Here is an 8,736-nt window from a genome sequence, read left to right on the forward strand (position 1 = left end):
AACGTTGCTTCTTTTTCTGCCGTTTTTAACAAACATAAAATCAATTACACAAGCTTCATTAAGCTGCGCCGAGTCAGGTGAGTGTGGGTAGGCGTACAATATATGTATGAGTATGGGTATGAGTATGAGTATGGGTATGGGTAGGGGCATGAATGAGTGTGGCCGCAGGTCGAACAGGTCGCCGCCTTGCGTTTGGGTTACCTGTGTGCCACCGAAAGCCACCGCAAAGGGGTTCAACCACAGCCCGTCAGTCCCCTCCTACGCAGATGTAACTCTCTGTGAGACGACTCTTTTTGGCTCACAGCTGATTGAAGCGCGGCGACTTTTGGCATACATGTGTCATCGGCACCGTTCCACCGCTGAACCGTTAAATAATTGCGGCCAAGGATACGCACCTCCCCACATCTCATCTCATATCCATTTCTCATTTCCCCAACCCACAGCCATCCTCCCACCCACCCTTTGGAGATGCCTTCATTTCACATAAGTGATTGATGCCGGGGCAAAGTTTTGAGTTTGAGTTTCAGAGCAGGTGATCCACCACCCAGCCCCATGCATATATTATACTATATATTATCCGCTTAGGGACTTGTCGAAATTACAATCTAACCGAGTTAGAGCTGCAGGAGCTGGCAGCTAATCTTCGTCTTTTGGGAGTTTCTTAGGAGCTTCAAGCAGAAAGAATAATGACAAACATATTAAGTAAATATACCTTTGGAAAAACATAACACTCTACCAGGGCATTCATTAAAGAAACTCCCAAGTCTTGGACACATTGTTCTTGTTCTTATATGAAAGAGGAAAGGGCTATTATGACTATAGTTTCAAACTTATCGAAATTGAATGCAAATATATATGTTTTAGTTCTCTGAGGATTCACCCATTTACCACATTTCTGGATACCTGGATACTTCTGGGATTTTTAAGGTCGAAAATTGTTTAGATTTTAGGTATAAGAGTATTTATAAGACAAATTTGAATAGGTTTAAGTGGTGACTACCTTCGACTCTATGATTGTTTGGTATGGTTGAAGGAAAGAGAATTCTCCAAATATGATTGCAGTTGCCAGAAAGACAGACAGACACCTCTCGACAGGGATCAAGCATTCTCTGGGGATTTAATCAACGAAATTTACTTGCAATTATAGAGTTTAGAGTCGCGCCATGTCAGGGGCTCCACTTTGGGGGGGCTCAGCGGGTTCGGCCTGGGTTGGATGGGTGATTGCTGATGGGTGGGATTTTGGAGCATTCGCTTAGCAAAATTAGCTGATGCTACAAAGGGAAAATACTTAAGCCACAAATATTTGACTGTCGACGACCGCAGCACCAACAATGTTTCTCTTGGCAGAAGTTTGGGTTTTTTAGTTTAGTTTTTGTGGCATCCACAGATCCACAAGCAGACCATCCTCCGGCTCCGGCTCCTGCCCCTGCCCCCACCCGTGGCCCCTGCTCGCGGCCCCGTGTGTTTACCCATTAACTGGCTTTTATTGACAACGACGCTGCGCCCGTCGCGAACTTCGGTGATGAAATGTAAGTAAAGGAACATCAAAGCCAAATTCTCCTTGTCCTTAAGCCCCCCCCTCCCCCCCGCCACCCTGCTGGCTGTGCTGGCCCTGTTGGCCCTGCTGGCCGGACGGTTTGTTGGTTGGTTATTTGTTTGTCTGCTTGTTCCGAATGTTTGCACAGAGTTGGAGTTGGAGTCGGGACTGGGGATGGGGATGGGTCCTGGGTTTGGGGATGACATTATGCTGATCCCTTTTGACGTAGCATTATAAAAATCAATGAATTAACATTTACATGCACAAGCATTTGACCACAAAAAAGAAACAAATGTACAACCAACCGTTCTTCGAGTGGGGGCGACCTATGCCTATTTGTATATGTGGCGTTAGCCACCCCATTACCCCCCCGAAACCCAGAGGGCAAAGGACAGTGGGGGGGAGGCATGGCATCCCTTGTATGCATACACTTGATTACTGGTGTTTTCCCTCGTGTTGTATTTGCTTTTTATGCGAATGTTTTCCCTCTTCTTTTATATTTTTTACTCTCGGATTTCCTCCTACTTTTCTTTTGCTTTTTTGCACCGCTTTTTGTGTTGCCTTTCGGTAACATTAAAGTCTGAAGAGGAGGGATTCCTGTTTATTCATCTATGAATGCGACGACGATTGGGACTGGGTGTGGGGTGCGGGGTGCAAAGGAGTCTCGAGCCTAACCGAAAATCATTTCTATCACAAATTTAATCATCCTAAACAGTTTTCCCCACTCCGCCAGGCCAGCAATTGATTCATGTCAGTGGCTTTCAATTGGCTTTTAACCGATTAGCCATTAGTGGAGTCAACCCTTTCTTTGGCTGCGATTTCTCACACCATCTCTGATTAGCATAAAACGGTAATGTCCAGCCCATATGTCCATATGTTCATATGGCAGGAGGCCCTTATGCTGTGTACTCCGTACGCTCCATCTCATTTGGCATTCGCATAAAAATGAGGCAACATTTTAGCCAATTGGAGGTCCTATGTAGACCAGCCAGCGCCCATTAGGCAGAGTGCCAGGGCCCAGACCGTATGACACATGGGAGTCGGCACTCGGCAGTCGGTCCAGTGCCTGCCTCTCTAGTTTACGATCATGTTCGATCCGAAAAGAGAGGGCCTCAGACTCCGAGGATCAAGGGAAGGCGGCCGCTATTTCCCAGATTAGATCCGACAATGGAACGTGCTATGTTCACTTCTGATAACAGCATCAGGAGGCATGGCATCTGTGGACTGGACTCGCACTCGCCCTGGCACTGGCACTTCTACTCCAACTCGGACTCGGACTCTCGTTGTTGCTGTTGCTGCTGTCAAAGACAAAGTGTCTGGCATAATGCTCATGGCCACTTTGAAAGCTGAAACGAGTCGGAGGCAGCAGCAGGCGGCAGGCAGCATTTCCTGCTTGTAATGCTAGTGGCCCCCTTAATCTCGCTTTCGGCACGTATCCATTGGAGTCGCCTTCAGCATCGGCATCGGCATCGGCATCGCCATCGCCATCGACGTTGCCGGCCCCGATATGCTGGCGGTCCTCGAGTGCGAGTGGCAGCAGTAGTTTTACATACAATGCCATGCTGCTACCGCTGCTCCGTATCCGCATCCAGCACAGTGCAGATCAGAGCAGAGCATCCATCCAGAGAGCTACAGAGCATCCAGAGGCTGGAGATGGAGTAGGAGTAGGAGTAGAGATCGCATGCGATTGCGATCGGCGCGGTAACAAAGCGATAATGCGAAAATCGTGTAATCCATTAGCGTAACTTTTTGCAAATTTGTGACAATGACAATATTAAGATAACACATACTACGACTACAATAAAGCAACGCCCGGGCCAAGGCATTGCCCTTCCTTCGGGGTTTGTTGTGAATGCTGGCGCAGCGCATTAGAGGTGCCCCAAAGCCCTGCCCCCAGCCCCCTGCCTCCTCTGCCAAATTAATTTGTCGTCATCTTTGGTGGTGGTCTCTGGCTCAGATTTTGGCTCCAGCTTGCAGAATCGCAGCATCGCAGCATCGCAGCTTCCTCGTACTTCCTTTGATGCTGACTTCATCAGCAGAAAGCAGCAAGAAGCAAGCAGCAGCTCCTCGAAAGATGTCAAACTGGAATTACGATGCAGCAAAGCGCATCCTATCCTCCGAGTATCGGAGTATCCCAGTATCAGAGCATCCAGCATATGCCTTTAATTGAAGATGCGTGCGCGCATACTTAAATCGCGCAAACAACACTTTGATCTTAAAAGAAGTGACGTTTAGTGGTAGTTTTATGGTGATAATGATCTTTCAGATGGGACAGTGATGCCATTTATTATGCAGCGATTATCGGCAGTCAGACAGAGAGAGAGAAGCTTCACTGTTCCCCATACGACAGTCGCGACTCGCGAGGGCCCTGGCTCTGATTTTGCACCCATCCAGAGAGGGGGGAACGGAACGGAACGGAACTTGTTCGCGACACTAGATGGTAGATAGGCGGAATAAATCCCTGGATCATACATCTACAAGTGGGACATCTGCTAGCGCTACTGAGATTATTATACCCGATACTCAAAATGAGTTTAGGGGCATATTAAATTTGTGGTGAAAATGGATGTGTGTTACGTCCAGAAGGAAGCGTTTCCGACCCCATAAAGTACATATATTCTTGATCAGTATCAATAGCCGAGTCGATTGAGCCCTGTCTGTCTGTCCGTCCTTCCGTCCGTCTGCTCAAAGAGTATAAGATCTAGAGCCACGACATTTGGTGGCCGGACTTCAGTGATATGTCACTGTTACAAGAATATTTCAAAGGGCGAAAATCTGTGGCACTCACAATTTCAAAGATTGAAAACAGAAAACGCAAAATCGTAGAGATTATATCTTCTAGAGTGCAAAATCTGAACCAGATCGTATAACTATTATAACCAGAATCAAGAAAACAATTTCATTCTCTCTCGCTCTGTCTCTCTCTGACACACAGGTCGGCTTTCATGGTCGGCTTTGCCTATTGCAAAATGTGAGTTCAAGGATCTCAGAGTTTATAAGAGCTAGAGCAACCACAGCAACCAAGAGCTATCCACACTCCTGTGATATCGGACCTTGACAAGCTAGTTTCTCTCTCGCACGCACTCTTTGTCGCGTCGTGCAATGTTAGCGCCGTCTGGTGGAGGAGAGCCATACTAACTAAGTATCGGGTATAACCGTAGAGTTGCGGTGTCCGCAGCAACTCACAACGTTCCCCCTCGTTTTGAGTTCCTTAATGAGATATCCTTAAAGCGTTGATCCATATTTTCTCACAGCTTTTCCAAAAATTAATTGTCCTGTCCCCGTTCTGTCTTCAGATTCGAAAGGGGTTATTGCCCTCTGCCGATATACATATGCGGATGCCAGATCAGTGACTCCGATCAGTGCCTGCCCATCGCTGGCTGTTGTTATGATTTGTCACCTTTTTAATTTTTAGATGGCAGCAAATGTAAACTATTGTCGCCCGCCGTGTAAACACATTGCAAACAAAAGCAAACAAATATCCGTCGTAGCCGGAAAAGTCAGAAAAGTCGGAAAAGTCTGGAGTGGAGCTCGAATCGACAGGGGCATCACCTGCTGCGAGGCAGCCAGTCAGCCAGGCTGGCTGAAGAGTGTAGGGTATGCGGCGGCGGGAGATGCGAGATGCGAGATGGGAGATAGAGTGGAGTCAATCACATCTGTGAGATCTGTGAGCCTGGGGAACGAACGATGGTGGCCTGCCACCAAACAACCCACATCAAATAACAGTTTATGGCATTACGCACACCACACGTGCCCCCACTCCTTTCCTGCACTCGAAAATTTGCCTGCGACATGGGGATGGGTGCGTGACTGTGCGTGAGTGGAGTGGAGAGGAGAGGAGAGGAGCGACGACGAGTGCCGTGGGGCACACTCCAGCTGGGGCCCCAAGACGACTCCCTTGATTAGCTCCAGTGACTTGCACGCCAGCATCTCCAGCATCTCCGACATCTCGCGCCTTGCCACCTCCTTCTCGCTCATTCCATCCCCGTCCCACCATCCTACCATCCTACGGATGGGTATGCCATCGCCATCCCAATCGATTACTCCGGGGCACACACAACACACAACACACACACATCGCAGCATCGCATCTATCGTATTTTTAGCTAGTGTTGATGTCTTCAATTAAAGAACCACGGATGCTGCCAACAACAATTAGATTGTGGTGCGTTTAGTTAGTGCGAGTGCGAGGCGATGGGCGATGGGTGGGTGGTGTGGTGGTTAGGTTGGTCTAGGTGTGGGGGTAAGTAATCCAGTAGGACAGAAAGACAGAAAGACAAAAAGCCAGAAAGCCAGAGGTGCCAGTGGCATGTCATCGACAGTGGAATGGGCTCTGGTGCCACATGCGGCAAGGTGTCGCCGTCGTCGTTGCCGTCGTCGTCGCCACCTCGGAAAAATGAGTTGTCAAATGGATTTTCAGGCAATTTCAGTGTGACAGAAGGCTTTTACCAAAGTGTCGCCGGCCCCAGTCCTCAGTCGTGAATCATGACCATTTGACAAATGTCTGAGAGCAAATGAATTTGCTGTCGCTAATAACAAATAAAATTTATGATTTTCTGCGAGCCACTCACGCAGTAATGGTTTAGTCTTTTAGAGAAGCAGGTGACCCTTCGACTTTGGGATCAGCAGCAGAATAAACCTAGCACCAGATAAGCTTTATTATCCTATACAATTAATACAATTCCAATCTATATTGATTCCCAAAAGATTATTAGTTTCCAATAATCTAACGAGCGGCAAGGGCCGCGGCTCTACTTATGTATATATCGGATACTCAGTGTATCCTCAGTGAATATACATTGGTTATACCTGATCCAATGTCTCTCTGTGTGATATGACACGAGACTGGATACAATTTGGTTGCTCTAGGTCTTAAAGTCTCTGAGTACTAACCGTCAAACAAGATGGACGGACAGACATGTCTATATCGACTGGGCTATTGATTCTGATCAGGAATATATATACTTTATGGGGTCGGAAACGCTTCCTTCTTAGTCTTACACACTTCTACACAAAACTATGGTAATGTCATCTTTGAATATCGCGTATAAAAAGTACAAGCGGACATCCCAAGGTTCTATTCTTCGCTCGATGGAAATAAAAGTATTGGAGGCAGGGGAAAAATATTCCCTCCTTCTTGTCAATATAATCGATTTAATATGAATTTTTCCATTAGTCGCAGTCTTCCGATTTTAGACGCGTCGTTTTCATAGCAGTCTCCCCCCCACCACCACCACCAATTCACATGGATGAGGGAGAGGGACCGTGTACGGATCGTTTGTGTGTGTTCCCCCCAGTAGTGTGGCAGGGTGGCATGTGTGCCCGTTCCCAGTTTTTGGACTATGATGTACTCGTACTTTGAAAATATTTATGGGAATACCACCAATTGCGGAATTCTGTCGCTGTGTGCCCGGGAGTCGGGGACTGGGGATCGGCCTGCCTGAACAAATATACACACATAAACTGGTCAATCAGAAATGCATGCGGTTTCGGATTTTATGACCTGTGACTCTGGCCCCCAGCCCCAGCCCTAGCCAGTAGCAGGCTGCTGTTCCCCAGCGATCTGATCGGAAGATCGGATGATGATCACCAGAGGCAAGTGGAAGTACATCGGTCTACATACTACATGGTGGTCTTGCATGGTGGCGATGGGGCGATCAAATTATTGGGCCACATACAATATTGCATGTGGGTCGGTCGCGCAGTCCCTGGCTGGACATTATTCCAGCGAAACGCCGCCGCCGCTAGTACTCCCGATCCGATTCCGATTCCGATCCGATTCGATCTGAAGCGAGCGTGACTCTTTGGACACATGGGTGTAATATCAACGGGCAGGGCAGCAGAATATGTTTGAGTTTTAGTCACGAACACACATGTATTTATAGATTTATCACTGGACCCCGAAGCCCGGAAAGCTGTGCTGCTCCCTCTTCCTCTGCTCCGTTGCAGATGCAGCCATGGATCAATCGATGCAGCACAGCCCAACCAAAAAATTCTATTTGCACACACGCCAAATCTTTCACAGTCAAATCATTTTCCCCTTGAGAGACCTCCCAGAGCTCTGGTTTCATGTGCAAAAAAAAAACCGAGAGGGAACGTTCTGAGCCGTAGCTAGGGCCGCGTATCTACAATTATACCCGATCCTTAGCTGACTTCCGCTAGAAGACGCACACTGTACCAGGAAGAGTGTGTGCAAGAGAGACAGAGCCAATGCAATTTTATTTTGCGATTTGGCAATCTGCTAGATATATTCATTGTCTACGATTCCACTTCCACCACAAATCTAATATACCCCTATATCCTCTTTTTGAGTATCGGGTGTAACTACCACAGAGCCAGAGCCTGTTTCCCCTTCCCATTGGGCGATCTTTTTCTGAATTTCCAATAAACTATCAAGTTGTGCAGTTTCTGAGGAGATCAATCTGTGAATGATTGTACATATATTAATGGTACTTATTTAAGGTACCTTTAAAGAGTGCTTTCTGAAAACATGGATACCATCATTCCCTTTAAAAGAATTGATTCATTATACTATACAGAAACTTAAAGAAAGATTTGAGTAATTGCTTGGAAAGTTTTCCATAAGGAACTTATTCTTTTAAGTCTTTTACTAAGAGGAAAACCAATTTGCGGATTTCTGCAAAATATTTCTATAAAGTTTTTTGATAAAGCTGCACGTGAAAGCACTACTTCTTACAATTTCCACTCTTCGTGCAGAAAGAAATGTTATAAATATTTAAATCGAAGTGTAATTATTATTTTCCTGGGGTTTCAAAGTACACAGATTTTAGAGAAACTCCCGTAGAAGACAGATTTATATAAATCTCGTATAATTTACATAGTACCCTTAAGAAGGCTAGAAATTATAGATCTACCTTCTGTGGGTGAAGAGGTTGTTGAGTGGTGGAAATTTGTTGGCTGACATGGAACGCGTGGATATTAAACATTTGACAAGCTGAAACGTTTCAGCAAAGTGAAAATTTATTAAACTTCTAAATAGTGTTGACAAAGATGTACGAGAGTGTGACAGACATGACAAATAGTGGGCCCATTCCCCCCATTCGCCCCATTCCCCACCCGTATCCACATGCTCTGCTCTCACACTGTCGCTTTGACAGCAGCAATTTAAAGTGATGTCAGGTCTCGGCTGCCCCCCTCTGGTTCTTTCGTTTGGGGTTGGGTGGAATACGGCTTGATGG

Source organism: Drosophila pseudoobscura, chromosome X (genome assembly GCF_009870125.1).
Source record: "Drosophila pseudoobscura strain MV-25-SWS-2005 chromosome X, UCI_Dpse_MV25, whole genome shotgun sequence".
NCBI classification, from domain to species: Eukaryota; Metazoa; Arthropoda; class Insecta; order Diptera; family Drosophilidae; genus Drosophila; species Drosophila pseudoobscura.